The sequence below is a fragment of the Corapipo altera genome, unplaced genomic scaffold (assembly GCF_003945725.1).
Source record: "Corapipo altera isolate COAL_440 unplaced genomic scaffold, ASM394572v1 133, whole genome shotgun sequence".
NCBI lineage: Eukaryota > Metazoa > Chordata > Aves > Passeriformes > Pipridae > Corapipo > Corapipo altera.
The window spans coordinates 429,508-442,050 of record NW_020884939.1 but is presented as its reverse complement, the minus strand read 5'-3'; the positions used below and the strand labels follow the sequence as shown (position 1 = coordinate 442,050).

The window sequence follows — 12,543 nt, the reverse complement described above, 5'->3', positions numbered from 1 at the left end:
TATGTAAATGGCTACAGCACACATATAATTCTTATTTTAGCCTGTATACAGTGGTAGAGTTTGGGATTTTTCAGCCACTGCTGTATTGTATTGATGTTCTACTGACGACATGGCTCTGCTGTCTTGGTCAGACCAAAGGTCCATGGAACACAGCACATGATCTCTGACAATGGTTTAGGAGAAGAATATAAAACCACTACAAGCTTATTTCATCTTTAGTCTAGCAAACCCTTCAAACTACCTGAGCCAGACATGGTATCTTTATTTTTTTACAGCCTCTTACAGTATTTTCTTTCATGAACTTACCTTTGTAATACTGTGTTTAATCCACCTATATTTTTGGTGTCCACAATGTTTTTGAGCAGCAAGTCAAATTAATTATGGGTCTGGGGAAAAAAAAGACCATTGCTTTTTGGTTTTATAATCCACTTCCAAATATTATCCCCTCTGGGAGAAACATTTACTAATCCTTCCCTACTCACCATCTATTTTCTTCTTATTATTTTAAAGGCTCACTATTTCATACCACTTCAGTTATCTCTCCTACAAGATAAAGACTTCTTGTCTACTTTGTCATTCCTTGTATGGAACAGCTTCAAAAATGCAATAAGCCTTGTATGGTTCCTCATCTATCTTTTTGAGAGGGGAGAGACGGCAGAACTGTATCTAACAGCCAAGATAAAGACACAGAGCACCAGACTGATACAGTCACAGAATTATCCAAAATAGCTCAGAATAACCACCAGTTCAGTGCCCTTCGTGTTACAGGTACAGATTAAGACTGGTTTCTCCAATGTACAGTGATTTGCATTATCAACACTGGGTTTCATATATCATCAGATCCCTTAATCACTCTTTATTTTGAGATCCCAGTACACCTTTTCACAGCCACTTCAATTTTTACTATAACAAATAATGTCCTATATTCAGCAAATGCTTCCTCACTCCTATTACACTTTCCTGAGATTATTTAAGAATAAGAGATGAGATTTCGCTGGCAAATGCTTGTGGTCTCCCTCCACAGTGAAAACAAACTATTTATTCCATTTTTGGTTTTATACCTTTTATCAGCCTACAAGTCATGTCTTCTTTTTATCCTTTGACTGTTTTTTTCTTCTAGAAGGTCTCAGTGAAAGACCTCATTTGAACTATTTGGAAATCCAAACACAGTTCTATGCCTTAAGGCATTTTCTGACCATTTGTGGATTTAGCTACCAGGTTTTCTCTTAGATAGCTGCACATTAGACTTATGTATAAGCTACAGGTTGAAAACACTGACTGTGGATATATTTTATATATCTAATTTTCATCACTGGCAGCAGTTATTTTTATTGAAAAATAATCTGCATTGCAGTCTAATAATGTCAGGAGTTTCAAACTTCTTTTTAAAGAGGAGCATGATGAGGCTTCCTTAGCATGACATACATTTACCTACAAAGTCAATTAAGACCTGATGGGATGCTGGAACAGAGAATAATTTATTTCCTTGAACTCTTACAGAGAAACCCTTCCCCAACTAAGATCAGTTTTCCTTCATTCTTTTTCCTCCCTTTAAACCTTCCCACAACAGGAAAGAAAATACAGAAATTAAACGGCAGCCATAGATTCTGGGAACTCTCCAAGCCAGAGCTCCTTTCACAAGAAGAGAAAATTAAACAGTAATACAGGGAAATGCAAGACAAAAATATCCTCAAACTCTCTGGAATAACAAAGTATTTTCCACTTAAAAAGCAAGGAAGACAAACTGTGCACAGTCTTGAGAGAAAGCAAAAAACCTACAGGAGCAAAATATATAAGATATGGCAGTCTGCCAAGGAATCAGGACTGGACAGCAACACAAGATGGAAATACTATCTAAAACACTCCCATGGCCAATATGAACTGGTTTCTAGACACAGATAAGAGAGCTGGAGTATTAACTCTGGCAACACTTCCTAGCTTTGTCATGCCAACAGTATAATGGAAAATGAAACACTGATTGATGGAACTGCACATGACTTGCCATGAGATATGAACTGTATTACTTACAGAATCTTGAATGGATTCTCAGTAGCTCTGCTTTGCAACTAGCTAGTGTTTCATTTTTAACCACTTCAGAACCGCAGTGTGCAGATGCAAGTGGCTCTTACGGCCCTGCTTTGCTGCATTTTTTGCTTCAGACACTGCTGTGCCATGGCACAACGTGCATCTAGGGCACTGCAACCAAACCAGCAAAATTCCCATGCTGCAAAGCCCACCTCCAACTTCTACTGTGTCAATGCTGAAAACACTAAATACACATTCCACTCTCCACAGCGATCCTACAGGGCAGGCAGATCTTACTGAGCTGGGCTGTAAGTGGGTCCACAGCCAGGGCCCAGTAAAATGTTGCAGATCCTCATTCTGTTAGGGTGAGTGGTGTCCTCAAGTGTCCCTTGGAATTACAGGACAGCACTTGCTCTGGACAAAATCTGCAGTTGCTCTGACACTTGCTGCCAAGGCTGTGAAAGGCAGCGAGTAATTGCTGCTAAAATACACAGATCCCAAGAACTGTGCTTAGTAACTGTGCTGCTTAAAGCCATTGATTATGTACGGCTTCCCCGGTATTATCCAAGACTACCAAGTGAGTTGGCAGATCTCAACACATTTTTGATATTAAAATGATAGGAAACTATTTAAATATCGATGCATCCATTATGAAAACATCTTTTTGGCGTTTGCTTCCAATTAACGCTTGTGCTTTAGCACAATCAGTTTTCCTCATTATATTCACACATTATGGCTGTGTGAACGGCCAAACATGATTATGGAAATGTTGGCTCACGTTCCATGAAACGGGTATTTGTAAGGAGGTCGTCAACTGGAAAGATTTGGAAATCTATCAGGAGTCCAAGTACATTTTAAAAGGACATCTGTGTACAAGAGGCAATCAAAGTCAATGGTGTTATGGAGCAGGTGGGCTGGGTAAGGCGGTAGAGGTGCAGTTGGGGAGTACTGTGCTGCAGTAACAGATCTGCTTCAGCTCTGCAGTGCCACTGCCAGCCTGGCTGGACACTTGGGAAGGAAGGGATAGCAAGTGACAACTACAAACTCAAAGCTAAAACCATGAGGTTGCATCACAATCAGCTGGAGGGCAAGAGAGGACTAATTTGCTTCCAGAAGCCAAAGGCCTGAATGCAAGACCTGTTATTAAAGAGCGTTTGCAGCACAAAAGCAAAGGCTTTCCTGGCACAGACACAACCAAAATCCCAGACGTGTCTATCATTGCAGTGGTTTGCTTTAGAAATGAATTCCATAAATTTTCAAACAGCTGCACATGACTTAGCTTTGCAAATCTGTTAAGGCAAATAAAGCATGAACACTGCCTGTCTACTCATCTAGTTGGACTTCATTTTTTTAAGCTGTCTGCTGGATTTATTTGTATTGCTGCATTTGACTTGTCATGTGAAGGAATTGTTCTTTTTAAAAGGGTGAGTTACAAACACTTCCCTGTGAAAGGAGGGAAGGTTTGGTTCAAGCTTTCTGACACATTTTAGCCAGTGTTCATCTCTGATGACCAGCAGCATCCTTTAAACTGCAATCCCAGCTCATTTACACACACTGGAACCTGGCGTGTGTTGTGCTCAACCTGTGACAAGGCAGGGAATGTTGCCTGTAAGGTTGTGACCAACCACGAGTGGAAAAAGAAATAGGGAGAAAATAAATCTATTTTAAGTTTGTTGGGCTTTTTTTTTCTTTTTGGTGACTTTTTAAAAATTATTTTTCACTGTTAGCTTGCAAAAATAATACCTGAAATCTGACTCTAAATGTCTGGAGATTTGTGACTATCTAGAAACAGACAATGAAATCCAACCACTAAAATTTTAAAGCTATTTTTGCCATGTTGAAAAGTGCAACTATTTCTAACACCCATTTAAAACAGATGAAGTATTGCAGTTTGAAAATAAGCAATTACTGCAGTGAAAACCAAAGGTAAAATCCAAGAAATATTCATAGGAGATGTTACAGGGCCTCAGTGCAGCCATTTTTGTCCACAATGGTTGATGCTTTTCATTATTTCTTATAAGACAGAAATTCTGCATTCACAATTTAAATTACAAATTATAACATCTGTGAGAGCAGACGTTGTTCTGAAATACCTAAAGAAAGCATAAGTTAAATTCAAAAGAACAGAAATAGGAAATAAGACTGATTTGTATATCCAAACCAAGTGTTCCCCTCAGACTTGAAATATCTGAGGGGAACAGGGGTACTACTTCCAGGTGTATTGAGTAGATATTATTTTAGAAACACTTATACAACTGTATGTGCCCTGTCTTGCTGCTCAATGTTTAACACACATACAAAAAAAAAGCAAACACAAAACCCCAGTGCGGCCTTTGACAGACTGGTATAAACAAGCAAAGAATGACTGTATAAACACAGAGGCCATGTTTGCAAAAACTCATTAATGCCAAATTAAAGCGAGAAACATGAGAAGGTCCGTACCTGTTCCAGCCAGCAACAAAAGTGAGGTTTTATCACCAAAAGGTATTTTGTGCAAATCAGACTGGTTTCTTTCCACTCACAAACTCCTACTGAACCGACCACTGGGCTGTTCCAGTGATATTTTTGGTTGACTGAATGTCAGAAATTATTTTTTCAGTGAGACAGTGACAGATTAGGAGAGGCAGATGTTCAGCCTTGAGTATTCTAATAGGTGTCCCTGTAAACTGTTTCCTGACATATTTCTATGACCTACAATCTACTTGGGCAAGCATGAGGCCACACAGGTGGCAAACCTCACCAATGATCCCAGACTGAACTGTATTTTAATGAATTATGTTCTGCGTGATTTTATCGTTGCTCATCAAGACCAAAGTTACTAATCCCAAAAATAGAAAGTTGATGCTTTCTGTCTGATAGCTGCAAACCTCCCGTTCTGGACAATGACTTTGGGACTCTCGAATTAATCCCTCTTCCATGTTTGTTACTTCCAGGAGAGTGATCCTCAATACAAATATACTGAAATGCAAGCAATAGCCACCACTTAACACACCCTAGTACTGTTCTGCCTCATCAGATTGTTGTATCCAGAATCACATGGCTTATGCAACCAGGAGGGTTTCAGAAAGAAGCTGTTTAACACCACAATTTACTTAAGAGTAAACACAGGAGAGCCACTTGCTGATGTGCCCTTCTAGGTAAAAGGCAAATTACTGGAGACGCAATGAATATCAAGAATATATTAACACATCAGTGTTTGTGGAGAGATCTGCCTGGGATCCTTCAGTCCCTATTCTGCCATAAGAATTAGCAATGCTTCCTGGAAACTGAATTTAGCAGATACATGTTTTTAGCCCGTAAAACTACTGCTAGAAATAGTGGGAAAAAAGCTTGCTGTTGTGGTCAATCTGAGCTCCAACAAGGAAATAAGGGGCAGCCCATTAGCAACCACTGACAGGATGGATTGAGAAAGGCAGCCCACCCAAGCAGGAAGTTAAAAAATCCAACGAGGTGAAGAATATGCTGCACTGCTCAACAGAGGGATCAAACAGCTGCTCCCTGGGGGGGGCTTATGTGCATGTCAGCACAATACAGACCCTTCCCAGCAGTCAACACTTAAAGGCCAACAGCCTCTGTTGGCTACAAGGGTCCTGAACCCCAGCTGGAAATGAGGTCCATAAGAAATCATCCTCACAAGAGGTAAATACACTCTTGGGTCATGAACCTCAGTTACAAGTTGCAGGCTCCAGTGATGGGTAATTCACCTCCCAGGAACACAGCCAAGGTTTGTGTAAAGTTGCTGAAACGGGAAAGTGGAAGAATGCTGATGGGTGCAGAAAAGCTCACTGGGGAAGTTAAAAGAATTTATATAAAGGATAGGATGGAAGCTTGAGATAATCAAATAGGAAACATAAAAGATACAGTTGTATAGAGAAAAAAAAAAATAAAAGCAACTTATCCATGTTTTCCTGCAGCCATCTAAGCAATTAGATAGGGAACCTGATTGCCTGCCTGACTTGTTGCCCTGCACACTTTTAACTGAGAATATCAAATGTGGGCATAATAAGCACTAGGCATCCTAGTGGAAAGAAAACAATCAGAGACCCTGGAACCAGAAAATCAAAGCATGTATAAAAGATAGAGTAAGCTGTACCAAACAGTAAATAGAATCATATGTTAAAGAGTAGTTTAAAACTAATGGGCCAAGCCCTCTGGACAGTTTACTCAGATGTGATCCCATGGAACTGATATCCTGGGCGATGAAATGAAGCATTGAAATGAAATACTATCACTATTATATTTCAATAGTGGAACAACGTGGTGATGGGAAAACTTCACTTATGCTCAGTGGAAAGTATAAACATACTGGGATACGTTAGCAGGAATCAGTATTTCATGGGCAGCCAGGAAACTCAGAGAGGAGGAAGCAACTCTTGGCTTTGTTGGAAGCCCTACACTGGATCAGATTTCATTTTTTTTGTTTTTATGGTTTTGTTTCTATTTTTTTCTTGCACATATTTTGAGGGGGGGGAGGAGACTGGAAAGAGTCCTATTCTGGAATCTCTCTCTACAAGAGAGCCCCAAATATCTCAAACAAAATAAATAAAAATATCTCAAATAAAAATTAATGACAGAGACACCCAAAAAGGTTTTCTAATGACCAAATGAACCGTAACAAACCACCAGAACCACATGAGAACTGCCTATAACATAAAGAAACTCAAGATTTAACTACCAACGGTGCTATTTAACTTCTGACTTAAATTTGCTCTGTTACCAAAGTGTTCTGGGCAAACATGGAGCAGAAAGCCAAGTAAACTGGTGGAAACTGTTTCAAAGAATAGAATGAGTGCCTTCATAGACAAATATACTTATTGGCAAAGAGAGAAACAGATTTTGTGAAGGAAGTCTTGCCTCATTACATATCAAAATATTTTCTAGAGGCAGCAGTAGGTATACTAACAACAAAAATCCAGGTTATATATATAGAGACTCAAAGGCAAAATCCTAAGCCAAAAGATCTTATGGAAACAGCTGGTATAGAGCAAGAAAGTTTTCAAAAGGATATGTTTAAAAAGCAGCAAAGAGAAGTACATCTGTAAAGAACAAGGAGGTGATAAAGGTGACAGATGTGATTTAATAGGCAAAATACACAAGCAGGGAAACAGAGACAGAGAGGTGGCATGGTTTGTTCTTGCCACCCTCAGGGTCCCAGTGACCTCTGTCCTCACCAGTCCAGTGCCCAGTGCACAGGGCATGCTCCCAGCAGGAACTAGAGACATCTCACAGATGGTTCCCTTTCATCTCCAAAGGTGAAATCTATATACATGGAAGGTGGCCTTTATCAAAGGTGTTTTTCTGACAAAAGGCAAAGATTTAAATACCTGATGACTAGTGGAAAAACAAACTTTGGAAATTGACTTTTTTCGCCACAATGACTTTTTAGGTATTTTCCATTTTAAAGATTTGGGCTGAGGAGTCTGAAATACTAAAGGAAAAGTGGGTTTATATTCCAGTTCAAATGTGATCTCAGTTTTGTCCTATGCACTTCTACTAAAGTAAAGAAGAAAGGCACTCCATCCAAAAAGAGATGCTCTAGACTTAGGCCTAAATGACCTTTCAGTTTTTCCACAGCTAATATTCATACCAGGGAGATTAAAGTGGGGAAAACTATCCCTTTTTGACTCTTCTTATTGACTCTGCAACTCCCTTTCCACCCCAGTCAGCCTTTCTTTCATTATTGAAACTGTGCCTTGTGTATCTCTGTTGGATTTCAAAATTTGGATATGAGAAAAAGAAAACTACTAGGTTTAAACAAAAGCCTTGGGCTGACAGAGACTAAGAAAAAGCCTCCATCTAGAGTCCAGACAAGGATCCATTGATGTCATGGGTTTGGAATGTCCTGCCCGAGCCCGGAGAAACCCTGCCCTGATCTCATCAAACCTGTGCAGAAGACCTTTTGTGTTTTATCTCTCCCTTTTTATCTCTTCCTTACCTGTTCCCCCCATGTAATACCCCTAAGATAAGATGGGGTTTTCCCCATGAGGTAATTCCTAAAAGCCCAAGAAGTGTAACATGGATTTTCCCCTGATGTCATCTCTGTGAAACCCCTGAATTGTGTAAGTCAGGTTTTTCGGTTATGTCATCCCCTGAAACCCCCTGTTTGTAACAAATTGTTACAAACCCTTTAAATATGAACTTGTAAATCCAATAAAGCATTCCAGTTTCTTGCCTCCCTGGGGAGCTTTATTGACCTCTGCATATCTCCAGATGTGAGCTGCCCTGGGAACTGCTGGACCACACTTTCATTTCCTCTGTGCCCTGGCAGTACTCAGAGCACTGAGCAGCAGCTGAGTCAGTGCAGGGGAGGGCAGAGCACAGCGACCTTGCCCCCTCCTGATGCCTTTTTTGGCCATGTGCTGCAACCAGGCTGGGCCAGATGGCAGAGAGACAGTCGATGTCGTTCCTTGGGATCTCCTCTGCTATAAAACTCAGCTTCGTAGCTACAGCACTGGGGATACAAAAGGTTATGTTCTCCCAACACCCTTGCCAAACTGGCAAAATTAATTCTAGCACTTTTTGCTGAAAAGTCTCAAGCTGCCTCTTCTGAAAAATGTTCATGTTGATATCAGGTCAAATATGGGGGGGAGGGAGGCTGAAAGGAGAATGGTGCTTCCTAGTGCCACTGCTGTAAAAACAGGAACTGCTTCCAATTACTCCTACAGAGCAGTATGATCCAAACTCAAGCAGCTATTTAACTGCTCCTGCTCTCCACAGTTGCCACACTGAGGGAAAACATGAAGAATTGCAGCAGAGGACTGTTATTTTCCATTGAATGGCATGAGAATTTATCTGAAACAATAGGGTGGGTTCCTCATATAAAGTGACAGGTTTTCTATTATGAAAATAACAGGAGATAAACCCCCAAATCCCTATTTTATATAAAAACGTTAGAAGAATTTCAATACGGAATACAGAACATTGAAACTGAGTTCAGTTCTGTTTTAAAAAGAAAGTTCAACCTGCATAAAAAAAAGATATATATTCCCCTCTGACTTTTCCTTGAAACACTCTCTATATGTGAGAACAAAATTTAAAAAAATATTTTCATACATTGTGGGAACCAGTACAGTGGGATCTCTCTACTGCTATTAGTAGAATTATCCTAGGTATTCAGATAATTTATTTTTATCATGTTCTTTGACCCTAAAAATGATATCAAATTTTAAGAAAATACTCTTTCTGAGAATGAAAAGCAGATGTGTGTCAGTCAACATTTCACATACCTTATGGAATTTGCTTGTTTGAATTTCTAGTCATGCAAGTCCATTGGTTGGTCCAGTGGAAAAACACAAAGCTGTAGAAAGACAAACGGAAGAGCTCATGGACTGTTATCATGGAATTTGCTTTTAAGACTATTCAGAAGATACTGATGAACAATAAATAAAAATATATCCATTCCAAAGAGATTTTCATGTAGTTCTCCCAGTGCAAAACTGTTCTATCTCTGTATGAAATGACAACAGAATTAAAAAAAGAAAAAAAGAAAAGTAGAAACCAAGAACTTCTGTATTAGTATAAAGGAAATTGATAAGTAAGTACTTGGTCTACAAACTAACACTAGAAACTGAATTTACTGTGTGCATTTTGTCCAGTTCAGACCTATCAATATTTGTTTCACGTTAGCAGATTAGATATAACACATTACCATTTAAAATAGAACGAAACCATGTATCTGTTCCTTCTTGCTATTCATACCACCTATGTTTTTATTGATGTACCATAAAAATCAAGTACGTATTATTTTAATTTGGCACTGGCTGAGAAGATGTTTACAGATCATATCAACCAGACCAATGAAATAAAACAAAAATCAGAAGTTATTTTAAGAAATATAAGATACACTCCTCAGATTAATAAAGCAGTGTGTTCTATCTCATTTCTTTCTTCAAGTTTTAAACATAGGAAAGTTAATTATGAGAAGAAGTGTAAGAAAGTAATTAGATTATAATGTAATTATATTTAGGGGAAATAAATCTTTATAAAAATCCTAGAGGCTACAGAAAGGCCCCAGGAGATGTGAGTGGAGCTGTTAGGAGGCCTTAACTATAATGTCAATTTATTTGCGTCCAGCTGTGCTTATTGAACAATGATTAGAAAGGAAAATTGCCTACAAGATATTTACCGGGTATGTAAATCAATACTCTTCCCTCCCAGGAAGCCAGAAATCTACTGGTCATAAACCAGCAGATTCCAGGCATCCTGAACATGGCGCTGGGAAGAGGGAGTTCCTGCGGGCTATAGGAGCACTCCAAGCAGTGCATGTGTGTGGTGGGGAAAACAAGTGGTTTTCCCCCTGGAGTTAAAAAAATGGCAACCCCTGAGGGGGTTACCCAATCAGCGCCCTTGCAAAATTTAAACATATCACACCAGACTGGAAAAGAAGGATGATGATCCAGTTAAGGAAGAAGTGGCCATGTTTTAGGTCAAGAGGGGAGAAAAGCCAGGAGCCCTGCTGGGAGCTGGGCCCCCCCCAGCTCCCGGCTGGGGGGCTGCAGGAACTTGAAACAGTGTTAGACTGGGCCAAGTATCTGTAGCTAAGAGCTGGGGGAAGTTTCCTTGCTGTGAGTGGACAGCCAGAGATACTGAAAGCGGCAGTGGAGCAGCAGTGAATGGAGAACTGTGGCAGAGGGCCAAGAAGATAAGAAACAAGCAGCAAAGTCAGCATGCAGCTAAGCAGAGAGACACAGAGATGTCTGATGGAGAGAAAGAGAGAGAGAGAGAGAGAGAGAGAGAGAAAAAGCTCAACAGAGACAGTTTTGGGGTAAGAACTGAATCAACTCTCCCCAAAACCCCTTTGAGACCCCTCCTAGGAGGAGGGGGTGGACTCCTACTTGGTGGAAGTCCTAAAATGCAGCATACACTGCAGAGAGGAGCTGAGAAGCTCGTAGACGTCCTGGAAGCTGGACCGGACAGCCGGACGAAATGCAGAGGAGGTGACCTTGTTCCTCCCCTGCTGCTGCTGCCAAGCTGGCAGCTGAGACAGAGCAGAGGAGGTCTGATAGAATGCTTAGGGGAAGGACTGAGCTGAAAGCTGCCCTAAACATTCTGATTCGGGGGGTAAATCCCCTGAGGAAGAGACTGTCAGGAAGACCCCTGCACTTCATGATATGACGTGGTGAGGTGAGCTTTTGTCCCCGCTTCGCAGTCCACGGGAGAGAGAGACCTTCACTTGGAGTCGAAGGGCCGAGAGTGGTGAGAGGAGACCCCCTTGTGTGTAATGGAAAGAGATCCAACTACAACAACTCCAACTACGACTGCTGCATTGAAGAGAGAGACACTGCTGCCCTGAAAGTGGAAAGGATCTTTCCTTCTTCCCTTCTGGACTTTTATTGGAGGGAAAAGAGATTTGATCCAATGTAAATATTGCTTAGGAGAGATAGTTAGGATTATGTATATAATGTATTATAATATTTATTTGTGTAATAATTGTGATATAATACCCTTTCCCCCATATTGAGTTTTGTGTTGTGTCTGGAAAACCCCTCACCCTGGGGTGAGTTGTGGGAGGGAGGCTTGGACTAGGAAATTGGATTTTTGGGTGTTTCAAACCATGACAACGTGTAACAACCACGGCAATTTTCCACGGGTGGAAGGAAGAGGAAGCACTTCAGGGCACAACTGCCAGGAAGGAAAAAAAAATTATCCAGTTTTGGCTAAAAGTAACAAAAAAGTGTAAAGAGAGCACATGCCACCCCGGAAAGGAGACAAAGGAAAGGTCCTACTAGGATTTCACCTATTTGACTGACTGCAGCAGCTGGAACCGGAAACAGAGGGGGATCTGATTGCAGCCCTGAGGCTGCTGGGGGTGTGCCACACACAGGAGCTGTGGTAAAAGTCTGCACAAATTGCAGCTGGACAGAGGTTTAATTCACATGCAACTCAACTTACACTGATGGTAAGTTATCCAAGAGGACGAAACTACGGAACCTCCCAATACATTTTCCTCAATATATTCTTGTACCAGGTACCTGAAATAACACATTTCTAGTTGCATGTTGGCTGTTCAGGAGCCTGGCTGCTGTAATCCCTTCCAAGGCTGCCTTATCGTGGGGAAAAAGTCTTGCAATACACTCTCCACAGCACCACTCACACCTTGCAAGAGTGACAGAGTGGTAAAGACAATGGCTTCTTACTGAAATACTGTTTTGTTTGATTTAGAATATTTTATATGACAATTCAGTCTCACTGGACAGGGTAATTAATTTAAGCTATTCATAATGTCACTTGAATCTGAGCTCTGAATGTAGGGCTTGAAATCCCTTTCTTGAGTTTCTCCAAACCTGGAGCACCTGTTCAAGGCACTCTTGCTTTCAAAGAGTTTGGAGAAAAAAACCTGATGTGGATGATTCATTCAGTGACAGCAATGAAGCCTTTCCTGTGAGTTCTTCAGCATTAGGCTTTTTTTTTTTTTTTTAATTTTTCAAATTATTCTCTTATGAGGAAGAAGTGCCCTAGAGAAAAGCATTTGAAGATCCTAACTGCTACAGCCTTAGTAAAGCTTAATTCAATCCAATG

At 40.5% G+C, this 12,543-nt stretch overlaps 1 long non-coding RNA gene across 4 annotated transcripts in view; it reads right to left on the bottom strand.

The window, feature by feature from the left end:
- LOC113955435 overlaps window positions 1–12,543 on the bottom strand; it is a 320,550-nt gene that overhangs the window by 7,029 nt on the left and 300,978 nt on the right. For all 4 annotated transcript variants that reach the window (XR_003530550.1, XR_003530551.1, XR_003530552.1 and 1 more), the window contains one exon: window positions 9,252–9,322. This is a non-coding gene — a long non-coding RNA (uncharacterized LOC113955435). The remainder of the gene's footprint in view (window positions 1–9,251; window positions 9,323–12,543) is intronic.